This window comes from Euprymna scolopes, chromosome 39 (assembly GCF_053919585.1).
Source record: "Euprymna scolopes isolate OS-2025 chromosome 39, ASM5391958v1, whole genome shotgun sequence".
Classification (NCBI taxonomy): domain Eukaryota; kingdom Metazoa; phylum Mollusca; class Cephalopoda; order Sepiida; family Sepiolidae; genus Euprymna; species Euprymna scolopes.
Window position 1 is genome coordinate 271,897 of NC_136520.1, and position 12,329 is coordinate 284,225.

General features: G+C 38.2%; 1 protein-coding gene across 1 annotated transcript in view; it reads left to right on the plus strand.

The window, feature by feature from the left end:
• Window positions 1–9,105: 9,105 nt before the first annotated feature.
• The window catches only part of LOC145263591 (autophagy-related protein 9A-like), a 154,262-nt gene continuing 151,038 nt past the window's right edge, over window positions 9,106–12,329 (plus strand). The window contains 1 exon segment of the mRNA XM_080120435.1: window positions 9,106–9,218. The gene's annotated coding sequence lies outside the window, so the exon portion shown is untranslated.

A 12,329-nucleotide genomic window follows, 5' to 3' on the forward strand; every position in this document is an offset into this window, starting at 1 on the left:
CTCGACTCCCATCAGCTAGTTCTACAAAATGATTTTGTGGCTTAAAGTTGGGGTCAAAATTGATAAAATCAGATTCCTTTGTAATCACATATGCCGTGGCCCCACAATTGACAAGAAAATTATTGTTTGTTGAAGCATTAAACATACACGAAAATAAAAATGTATGTTCGCTAACAGAGCTCTCTACATTTTTAATGTAGTTGCCATTTTGAGTCCTGTATCTACATTGGAAACTCTTGTGATTAGGTCGTCCGCAATTATAACAAATAATTTTTGTACTTTTCTTAGGAAAAAACCTGCTTTTGGCAAAGTTGCGTTTTTTATTCCTGGCATGGGTATAATTCGATTTTGGTGTTTTTATGTGTGTATTTTTAAATTTCATGATATTTGTGGATTCGTTTTTTTCTGTGATCATTTTTTCAGTTTCTTCGTAACTTCTGAGTGCTACCTTGAATTGGCTAAAAGTCATGGGTTTTTCTTTCTGGGTTATCACGGTGGTAAATGGCTTGAAATTACTCGGTAATCCCTTAAGGACCATGGAAATTAACAGACTGTCACTCATAACTTCACCAGACATTTTTAAAGAATTTGCAGTTGTCTCGGCTCTTATAATATAATCAGTAATAGTTTCGACTTCCATTCGTTTTAGAGAGGTCAGTTCAGTGTATAAAGAAATAATTTTGGGTTTTCCTTTCGATAAATAATGCTCTCTCAATATGTTTAATGCTTTGCAGCCGTCGTCCAGGGCTTCTCTCATTACCAGTGATAGACTTCGGTCATCTAAACACTGTATTAATTCCGCAAAGACAGTTGCGTTCTTTTCAATGAAGTCGGGGTCGTTTCTGTTTTCAGGTTGTGTTTGTAGTACTTTGTGTAGCTTTTGGATTCGTAGATATCCCAGAAATTTAACTTGCCACAATTCGAATTTTGATTCGGATCCATCAAAATAAAGACGCACGCTGGGCCCATAACCTCTAGAAGTGTAAGCCATTTTGAGTTTCAGAAACAGTTTCAGATGGTTCGCTGTTACAAACAAAAGTTTTAAGCAGACATACATGCATTCATACATACATTTTAACAGAAAGGTGATATTTATATTATAGACTAGCGGGGGTACCCAGCGTTGCTCGGGTGTTTAGAGGTGTGCATGTTGGGCGGGGGGGGGGGAATCAAAACAAAAGAATAAGCAAAGTAATAACCCTGTTTAAATATTATATATATATAAAAAAAAAACAATGTTAAATCTTCTTTAAAAAAAATTGTTGCCCGGGTGTTTGTGTCGGGGTGGGGGGGACTCAGTTTTGGTAAGGTGGAAAATAAAGTGTGCAAAAAACCTGACACGTTACCCGCCATGAAAGTTAACTCCGCTACTTCTATTTGACCTGGGGCAGCTTTTGGGTTTATTTACCCAACTTTGGCTGGTTGTTTCCCCAAGATGTTGGGGGGGGGGGACCAGTTCCCCATTTTTAGGGGATTGTCCAAATTGAATTGAATTGAAGGAGTCGCTGGGATGAGTTAGGGTTCGCTGGTGGTATTCCTCAAGGGAACAAACAGTGATAGATGACTAGGCACTTTTGAATCAACTGCTGTCGCCGAGAGGGGAGCTGCTGAAGAGAGGTGGAGTCCTCTGGTGGTAGGCCTCAGGGAACAAACAGTGATAGGTGACTAAGCACTTTTGAATCAACTGCTGTCGCCGAGAGGGGAGCTGCCGCTGCTGCTGCTGGAAAGAGTTGAGGGGAACGGCTGTGGCTGCTGCTGCTGTAAAGAGTTGAGGGGATCAGCTGTGGCTGCTGCTGCTGCTTCTGGAAGGAGCTGAGGGGAACGGCTGCTGCTGCTGCTGCTGCTGCTGCTGCTGCTGGAAAGAGCTGAAGGGGACGGCTGTGGCTGCTGCTGCTGCTGGAAAGAGCTGAGGGGAACGGCTGTGGCTGCTGCTGCTGGAAAGAGCTGAGGGGAACGGCTGTGGCTGCTGCTGCTGTAAAGAGTTGAGGGGATCAGCTGTGGCTGCTGCTGCTGCTGGAAGGAGCTGAGGGGAACGGCTGTGGCTGCTGCTGCTGCTGGAAAGAGCTGAAGGGGACGGCTGTGGCTGCTGCTGCTGGAAAGAGCTGAGGGGAACGACTGTGGCTGCTGCTGCTGGAAAGAGCTGAGGGGAACGGCTGTGGCTGCTGCTGCTGCTGCTGCTGCTGCTGCTGCTGCTGCTGGAAAGAGCTGAAGAGAACTGGCGTGGCTGCTGCTGCTGATGATACCGTCAGCGAGGCGATCCGCTCTGGTTGGCAATCTGCCGGTAACTCCCTGTTTTCTCTGACGATCGGCTTATTTATACAGCGAGTGTGGACGTAGTAGGGGGCATATCAGCTCTGGAGTCAAAATGGCCATCGTATTTTTTATTTGTGTTAATTTTCCGTAATTAACCACACATCAGGGATTCGCTTATTTGGAGGTATATTCAGTTGTATATATCCAATCAAAGCTGTAAAAATTGCGAATCAGCTTATGTAGGAATCACGTCGTGACCGTACTCCGTGACCTAACTATTTATGTTTGAAGTGCATGTGAGAGGGGTTGTCAGGTGTATTATTAATATTTCTACTCCTAATTTAGTTGATGCCGTTAATGTGTTTCCCGCCCGGATGATTTACGGGTTATGCTGTTGATGTGGGTGTGGGAGTGGATGTGTTTTGACACCTTGATGTGTGTTTAATACGGCTCTAAACATTTTGCCGACAAACAACATTTGTCTCCGCGCCGCCATTGTTGTTCCATAGTTCCTCCTCGTCCCATGCTTTGTTTATGTAACTGTGTGAGTATCTTGCGATATAACAAGGGGATGACTTTTGAAAATATCGTCGAAAAAAGCGGCTTCTCTTTGTTAAAAAGTGCCCAGTTGAGAGTGAAGGAATTAATGTTTTAGCCAATTTTTCGATATGTGTTGTCTAAAGGGTCGACCTTCAAAATGGTACTGAACTTGTGAAAATCCGTCACCACTGTCAAAAGTTTTAGGCAGACATACAAACAATCTGTTTCGCTGTCAGCTCTAAAAACTGTCCATCCGTTGTCCAATGCTGCCCATCAGTCGCAAATTTCTGGTTCATGGTTCGAGCCTGTTCCTCCATTCAAGCAAGCCTATCCTCCAAACCACATTTAAGATTTTCAATATTCTGGTCAACCATTGTTATGCCAGCTTGTAACTTGGAGAGAGTTGTTTTAGTCTCCATATTGGTAGTGATCAGAGATTTCAAAGTGGTTATAGTCTCTGTGTTAGTTCTGACTAGAGAATCTAATATTTCCCGCATTGCCAACTGATCTCTCTGTATAGCTACAACTTGTAAGTGGAGCTTTCTTGCTCCCTACTTACAGGAGATGCAATACCATGAGATATTGTCAGGATCACCAGTGTAGAGGACTAGGATATATATATATCCTAATCCCGTTACAAAAGAAAATAATGAAACGAATGGAATGAAGGAAACAAAAACTCAATTGATGGATAAAATAAATGTGTCATTTATTTACTGTTGAAAAATGAATGTTTTAGGTATTACACGTGTTCATATCTGTGCGGGTGTAACCATCGTTTGTTGCAGGACTGGTGATGTAGAAAGAAAAGGAAATGTGTGTTCATCTCAAGTTCGGGTCACTATTGTTTGTTCGCGCGTGGGAAGAGAAGTGAATAAAGTAGTGGAAATGGGAATGATAGTCCAGCGTGTAGACAAAGACAAAGATAGAGGTTGACATCAGTAAAGCTGTGCGCCATGTTAGCAGTCAGCTACGTGGAGGTGTTCTCCGGCACAACTTGTAGATAGAGAGAGAAAGAGAAAGTCAATCCACGTTATGGAGGTAGAAAGTGTATAAGGTGGACGTACTGTTTGTTAGCTTTTTACCCCACATATAGTAGCAAGTGGTGTGAAGTGTGCGGGCACGCGCCTGCCGAAACGGCGGTGGCTGGTGCGTCGACCACTCGGCTCGGAAAGTGAGTCGGAAAAGAAAGAAGCTGCTTATTGCTCTTGCTTTTATAGTTGTTTCTGGTGGTCTTTTGCACACGTGTGGATTTCCTTTGAAAGGGGAAGTGGCATTGCCCATGTATGCGTACGTGTGCGCGTATGTGAGTACATATGTGTACGTTAGCGTGTGTGTGTATACACGTGAATGTGAGTGTATATACGCGAACGTGAATATATGTACGTGTGTGGACGTGCGCGTGTATGTTTGTGTGTGCGTATGTATATGACAAGAAATGTGGCTTGAGATGTGAATGCGTGTTTTTGTGTGAGACTAAAAAAGGCTCGCACACCAGAGATGGCGTCATACAGTTTGGGTGTTATTTTCTGATACTTAGCATAAAACAAGAGCAGACATACCTCACACTCTACAGGTTTATCTTCATCACACACTTTCTTGCCACAAAAACCACACTTGCATTGAATAATGGAAGACAGGCCAGACTTTATAGGAAAAGCAGTGCTATTTATAGTAGCCAGGGTTATAGCTTTGTTAGATGGACTAATTAAGCAAACACTGGTAGAGTTAGAAGAATCAGCAGTGGGAGTTTTGCTAGTCAAAAGAGCTGAGGCCATATTTATCCAATCTTTTTATATGCTTTGTTTTTGAACAACGATGTGCTTATTGAAGACCGTTCGTTATCGCACTTACTATCCAAGTGAAATAATTTAATGGATTAATTATTTTAATATTATATTTCTTGTAATAGATAAAATTCGGTAAAACTTGCAGAGAATGCTCTGTTTTACAGTTGTTGTAAAACTGGAACAGAAATTAAAATTTTGTTCCATTTTAAATTTGGTACATTTTTACATTACGTCCAACTCATCGTTCACATTCGACATGTCAACTTTTATAGGTTTTCAAGTATGCTAACAAGGTTGGGGGAAGGTTTATTCCGAAAGCCATTCTTAACATAGGGAGGTTGGGAGGGGTCTATTCCGAAAGCCGTTCTTAACATGGTGAGGTTGGAGTGTTTATTCGTTGTAAACATACCCGAAAATCTATAAAAGTGGACATTTCCAATGTGAACAATGAGTTGGACTTTTGTAAAAAAAAAAAATACCGAAAAGGTATACCATATTGACTTTTGTGGTGTCACACACACACACACACACACACACACACACACACACACACACACACACACACATGCTTGTGCGCAAATAAACGAACGTTTATTCATTTCAATTTCCCCGGTCATTCTGCACAAAAATAAGTTCTTCCAGCAACGGCACAATTTCAAATACGCCCACACACTTTTCTCACAACAATAAAAGTAAAATGAACATATTTCTGGGGGACCTAGTTGGCGACAGTATCACGTGACACAAGCGACCAATGAGAAAATTTAGAAGATTGTCTTTTTAACGCTTTTCCAAAAATCAAAATATCAGCAGTAGCAATTTTGTTTTGCCACCAAAAAGTATTTAAGCGCATTAAACATTCTTTCTTCCCTCCTTTTCCCTTCTTTCTTCTTCTCTTCTCGCCCCGACGTGACATGAGAACATGCCTCTCGTTTTCATCTCATCATTGCTTTCAAAGCTGTCGAAACCACAATTACACATGCCATGCAGGCACTCAAAAATCACACTTATACACACACGCATCCATTCCATACATTTTCTATAAGAATTAATAACGGACTACTTTCCTCATGGACTTTCGAATAAGGCGAACTTAGCCAGTTAAAACACAAACCTGGAAATAAGGACATTATTTTCACACAAGACATTCACCTTCTAATCTTATTAATTCAACGAAGAACTTTCATCTAACATTCTAATCATAATGATTTTGTAGGGAAAATTTTGGTGTGACTGCAGTCATTGAAGCGGACTGCTAAGGGTGGCATGTGCGAACTCGAAACCCGACCAACGGGACACAGAAAGGCGACAAATCGGCAGGTTCGATTGCGTCTTAATTTGCATGAATGAGACAATATAAGGCCGGCAGTGAAGTGGTTGAGATCAAGTTGAGATCTCGAGAACCGGACTGATTGTGTTAGAGCGGAGAATGTTGCCAAGAATCCAGTCCAGGTTTTTTTTTTTCTATTAAAAGCTATTTCTTCTTTAAATATGGGGCCGATGCAGCCGAGATGAAATGGGAAATTTTAAATGATTCGCGTCGAACCTGGAAAATTAAAAGTCGCGTTGAAAATTGAAAAGCATTGTCAAAGGAAGAATTGAATGAGTCGTGTCAAACTACGAAGGTTGAAGATATGAAGTGAGTCAGACTTTTTTGTCTTTTTGTTTGTTTGTTATTCCCAGTGGGATTCATTGGATTTGTTTTTGAGGGAAAAGTCGTCACCATTAAAAGAACTAAAAATGCAATTTGGACGACTTCTATGCATTAAAGTCGTTTTTAAACGAGTAATTTAAAATGAAATTCTGTTGTGTTGAAAAGAAAAAATGTGCCGTTTTTAAACAAAAATTATTTTATGAAAGTACAATTCGAGTCGGATTTTATTGTGTTTGAAAAAAGTCATTGCTGTTAAAAGAACTTAAAATGTGATTTAGACAACTTGTATGCATTTAAAAGTTTTTTTTCAATGCGAAATTTAAAATGAAATCATGTTGTGCTGAAAAAAAGGGTGTCGTTTTTAAACGAAAGAGTTATTTTGCTGAGAGTACAATTCAAGTCGGATTTTTTGGTTTTGTTTTTGAAAAAAAAAGTCATCGCTGCTAAAAGAACTTACAATACGATTCAGTCGACTTGAATGTGAAGTCGTTTTTAAATAAGAAATTTAAAAATTAATTTCTATGTGTCTAGCTGTGTCTGGCCATGAGCTAGCTGTGTCCGGCCATGGGCTAGCTGTGTCTAGCCGAGTATCGTGGGCTAGCTGTGTCTAGCCGAATATGGAGGGCTAGCTGTGTCTAACCGAGTATGGAGGGCTAGCTGTGTCTAGCCGAATATGGAGGGCTAGCTGTGTCTAGCCAAGTATCATGGGCTAGATGTGTCTAGCCAAGTATCGTGGGCTACCTGTGTCTAGCTGAGTATCCTGGGCTAACTGTGTCTAGCTGAGTATCGAGGGCTAGCTGTGTCTAGCCAAGTATCGTGGGCTAGCTGTGTCTAGCCGAGTATCGTGGGCTAGCTGTGTCTAGCCAAGTATGGAGGGCTAGCTGTGTCTAGCCGAGTATTGTGGGCTAGCTGTGTCTAGCCGAGTATCGTGGGCTAGCTTTGTTTAGCCGAGTATCGTACGCTAGCTGTGTCTAGCCGAGTATCGTGCGCTAGCTGTGTCTAGTCGAGTATCGTGGGCTAGCTGTGTCTAGCCGAGTAGCCCCACTTTTGCTAAAGAGTATCCGACAAAGACAGATATTATTTCCCTACCCAGTTTATGATCATGAGATCAGGGAGGAGTGTAGGGAAAATTTTGGTGTGACTGCAGTCATGGAAGCGGACTGCTAAGGGTGTCATGTGCGAACTCAAAACCCGACCGACGGGACACAGAAAGGCGACAAATCATCAGGTTCGATTGTGTTTTAATTTGCATGAATGAGACAATATAAGGCCGGCAGTGAAGAGGTTGAGATCGAGTTGAGTCGAGTTGAGTTATCGAGAACCGGGCTGAACATGTTAGAGCGGAGAATGTTGCCAAGAATCCAGTCCGTTTTTTGTTTTTTTTCTATTAGAGATTTCTCAAGAACTTTTGCTGATCGGATCTTTGCTTGTTCATCTTGTTATTTTTGGTGAAAAATAAATGCATCTTAACCAAGAAGGAGGTGTCATTTTGTTTTATTCCTTTTTTTATTATTTTGTTTGGGGCAGAGAGATTTAATTTCACTTAAGCTTCTTTTCCCTACGCTTTTTTCGTTGAAAAATTAAATTATTTCGTTTTGTTAATAAAATTTTATTTTTATATAAAAAAATCTTCTTTTTTATATGAAAAGTACAATTGTTGAATGTTATTCTTTCGATTCTTTTCATTTTGGGGAAGTAAAAAAAAAAAAAAATTAAAAAGGAACGAAATTTAAATTTCTGTTCCATTTTTACAACAACCGTAAAAGAGAACATTCTTTGCAAGTTTTACTTAAAATAATAATAAAGTAAAACAATTATGGTTGCTTTTTTAAATTTTATTTCAGCTATTTGCCGACATCCTGCTCCAATGAATGCCCTGGAAAAGTCTCTTTTGATTTTAAAATAAGCAAACGAATTTTCCGATTTTTCAGAACAATAGAATATTTTTAAAACTAGTGGACATTAAGGGACTTCTCCAAGCCATTTGTTAAATCTGTCTGCACGGTGCGCAAAAACCGGAAGTTTAAAAAAACATGCGGAACTTGGGAATAGTCATAATTATTTAATCTGTATTCGTTGTCTTAAATATATATATATTTTAAATAAAAGTCATTGTTTTATTTTTCTATATTGTACTGATTACATCCTTTTCATTTTGAAGTTCTTGCTTAATAAACTGGACCTGACCGGACCGGAAGTACTAAAACTGGAATTCATTGAGAGTACCCCGGGGTTAATTAAATATATTTATTATTAATCATATAAATTATAATTTTTAAAGCTAGATAACATTTTAGAATGACAATAATAATAAATGAAAAAATAATAATTGAATGCTTATTTGTTTCGCTATTTTTTCAAGTTTTATTTTAACAAATGAGAAGCGTTAAAAAGAGTTTCTGCTGATTTTCAAGGTCTGTTTTGATTAAAGTAAGAAAAGAAGTAATAAAGAAAGCAATAATGGCTATTCATACAAAAACAAGGACTTCTTTTTGTATTCTGATGTTTTTTGGGACATAAATGGATTAGGATATTCAAACACAGGAAGCAATTTCTAGAAAATTGTTTTTCTGTTAAATAAATGATAAAAAAACAAAAAACTCAAGCATTTCTGTGATATCTTCAAAATTGCAACTGATTGCGATTCATACGCAACAAATAAAATATCTCAGAAATTTCCTCATATTGTTTTTTTGGTTTCGGATAATTTAAAAGAGATAAATCCGAAGAAAAAAATCCGTAAACATTCATCTGTTAGTTAAATAAGACCAGTGGTTTTAATTAACTTAAAACAAGGAAAAAAGTTAATTATTAGTTAAAAAAAAAACAAAACAAACAAACAAAAAAAAAATAAAAAAGAAATTAATATATTTTTTTTGTGAAAATTATTTATTTTAGACAAAAAAACAAACAAAAAAAAAGACAGAAAAAAACAAAACAACCAAATCCAAATAAACTGCGCCATAATTACTTATTAACAGGTAAGTAAACAAAAGCTTTTTGTTGTTGTTCCTGTTGTCGATTGTATAGTTCGACCCCCATGGTGGACAATAGTCGATTCGATTGGTAAGTTTTCCGTTATTACGACAATACACGAAAGTCAACTACACACAATGAAAACCAAGTTCCCAAAACGAATGAACAGTTATTGATATTCATATTGTTTTTATTTTTTTAATTGCATATTTGGTTTGTAGATTATTATTGTTTGTAGATTATTATTGTTTATTACGCGTGAACACGTTAAAAAGAAAAAAGCTGGCGAAAACAAAAGGATCTCCACAAACAATTTCGGTGTGCTATCAACGAATCTGCAAACCGTTTCCGTTGCAAAAAAAGAGTTTTCATGATATGAAGAAATTACTTTTTCAAAAATTGGGTGATCACTTTTTCATGTAAATTTAACTTAAAATGAACACCCACTTTCTGGCCATCTGAGAGAGGAGGCATTTTTTGTGTTTATTGGCCGAAAAGTTTTTTGTTTGATTCCTTTTGCATGGTATTAACCCCTGAACTCTGGGACTATTTTCCATTTCACAGCCTAGCCTTGGTTTACGCTACGCGCGAGCATAAACGAAGGCTGTTAAATGTGCACTCGCGTACCAAACGGCCTTGTCACAGTGTAGTATTTGGCGAAAAATTAAAATTAGACTAAAAACAAGTAGTTTTCCAAATATGAAACCATGTAATTCTATATGTTATCACAGGTGGCCATTTTGTACGCGCAAGCGCGCATATGGTTGCCGCGTGCGCGTTTTTCCACAGTAAAACAAAACAAAACAAAAAGAACTACTCCATCAAATTAACTGAAAGTTTTTTTTTGAGATCTTCAGTCCAAAACAGATATGTACAATATAACCTTTTTTTCAATATTTTCATTTTTGAATGTCTTGATTAAACTGTACAAGTACCATTTTTTTTTTTTTAATAATTCAGTAATATTCAGGTAATTTATCTGCATAGTTTGGAAGCTACCATAGTAATTTATTAGAATTGACAAAAAAATCCATTGAAACCATTGTTTTTATCTGAAAACTCCATTTATCGACTACAGAATCTCGTCCCAATTCTATAGAAGCGCCAACTTCTCAAACACACTTGTGATATTAGGCTGTATAAAGTGTTAACTTTGGTCAAAATCGCCTGCACCTTCTTTCATCAGGACATTTATCGAAAATATTCCAACGTAAAACCTCTCTAAGAACACTGCCAGGCACATAAGGTACCTTTATGTGAAATTTCATAAAGTAGGTCTAACCGTTTTCGAATCGGCGGACCTGAACGAGCTTGCCCCTTGCCGTAAAATTAATTCTTTTTCATGTTTTTTTTTTTCTGCGGATTATCGTCGATAACAAGCTTTCATTTTAGCAAGAAAATTTTTTTTTAAAGTTTATTTAATTACTTTTAACATGGGGGATCACTTTTCAATTATAACGTTCGGGTTTGTATTACTATACATTGTGTGAAATCTTCCACGTACAACCGCCATATTGTTTTTGGCCGCCTACATGCTTTGTAAGTCGGTCTGTCATTGGTTTGATTTGAATGTGCCAAATCTTGTCTTGGCACCAATTTGTATTCATGTATTATTTTTCAGTCTGAGAATGAACATGGGAACCAGCAGACTCACAACAGCGGCGCTCTGTCTAGAGTGCCAGGATTTTACCTTCTTGGACACCAGACAGTGGGTGAACGAAGGACATTTCTCTAAATACAGAGACAACATAATTGCTGAACTTATTTTACCCAATGAGAATATTCTACTGTGTTCCGCATGATATATTTGATCATAGGAATTTATTCCTATTTCTTCCAGAGACCACGAGGTCCCAAAATATGCCGTATTGGGCACCAACATTCACACCGTGTTCACCATGTACAACATAGATCCTTCTAAAAGGAAACCCAAACTAACATTCCGACAGAGGAATCAAACTAAAGGCTCCATGCACATGTATAGCAAATTAAGCCACTGTTTTTGCAAAGGACTTACTGTGACCAAAGATCTTTCATTTCTGATACATTGTGAATAAAATTTGAGTTTAAAGGTATGGCTTTGTTTGTGGAATTTCATCTGCTGTCTGCAGGGAGGAAATTGGGCATGTGGGAAAGAAATTTCTTACACTCTCATTTTTATTGCAAAAACATGCAGAATTCTTAGTTTTATCGCAAAAAACGAGCTATCCTCGTTTTCTTGCAAACAATAGGTTAAGATTTTCGTTTTTTGCAAAAAATTCTCATTTTTAATGCAAAACATCTAGAATCATTATTTAATGCAAACGCTAGTAAGATGTAAATATATTTGATAGCGTCTTCTTCCCCACGTGAAGGGGGGGGGGGCACTTTATCTTGTAAACTGTGCCAAGCTTCAGATCATTCAATCAAGAACTGTAGTAAGTTTCATATCTTCGAAGCAAAGTGTCAAAGGGCTAAACAGTTAAATTTATGTACTTGGTGTTTGGGTGAGCACTCAGAGGCATCTTGTCATGGTAGTAAGGGTTTTCCTTATCCGTGTGCGATATGTGGGTTGAGAACCCATTTTATCGTCATGTGTCCCAAAGGAAATATATCCTTTGTGGGCCGAACAACATATTCTGAATCATAGAATAGTATTTTTCCCATTATCAGAATATCTATGAAGGCACACGGACGAGCCGTATATTTCTTCTGTTTAATAGATACTGGGTCGCAACATTCGTTTTTCGACCAGGAAATTCTCAGTAAATTGTGTTCTGCTAAACCCAAAAACCACAAGAAGGTTAATATGGCGATGAACACGCTGATCGGGAGTGACTCCTTAAGATTGAAGGAGTACTACATATCGATCAAATTAGGGAGTTAAAATCCCTTTAAATTTGCAGCTTTATTCTCCCAAAATTTAAATTTAAAATCCGAAGTTGATAACTTCGATAAAGTTGTCGATAACTTATCTCAGAAAGGTTTCTGGCTATGTCCCGGATATAAGAATTTGAATGGAACCCACCTTATGGAGATTATTGGGTTGGACCTTCTGAGCAAGTTAAATGATCTCAAGCTAGTTGAGTGTCTTAATGGAAATGCATGGCGACATGGAAAATTCATAATTCCGTTTG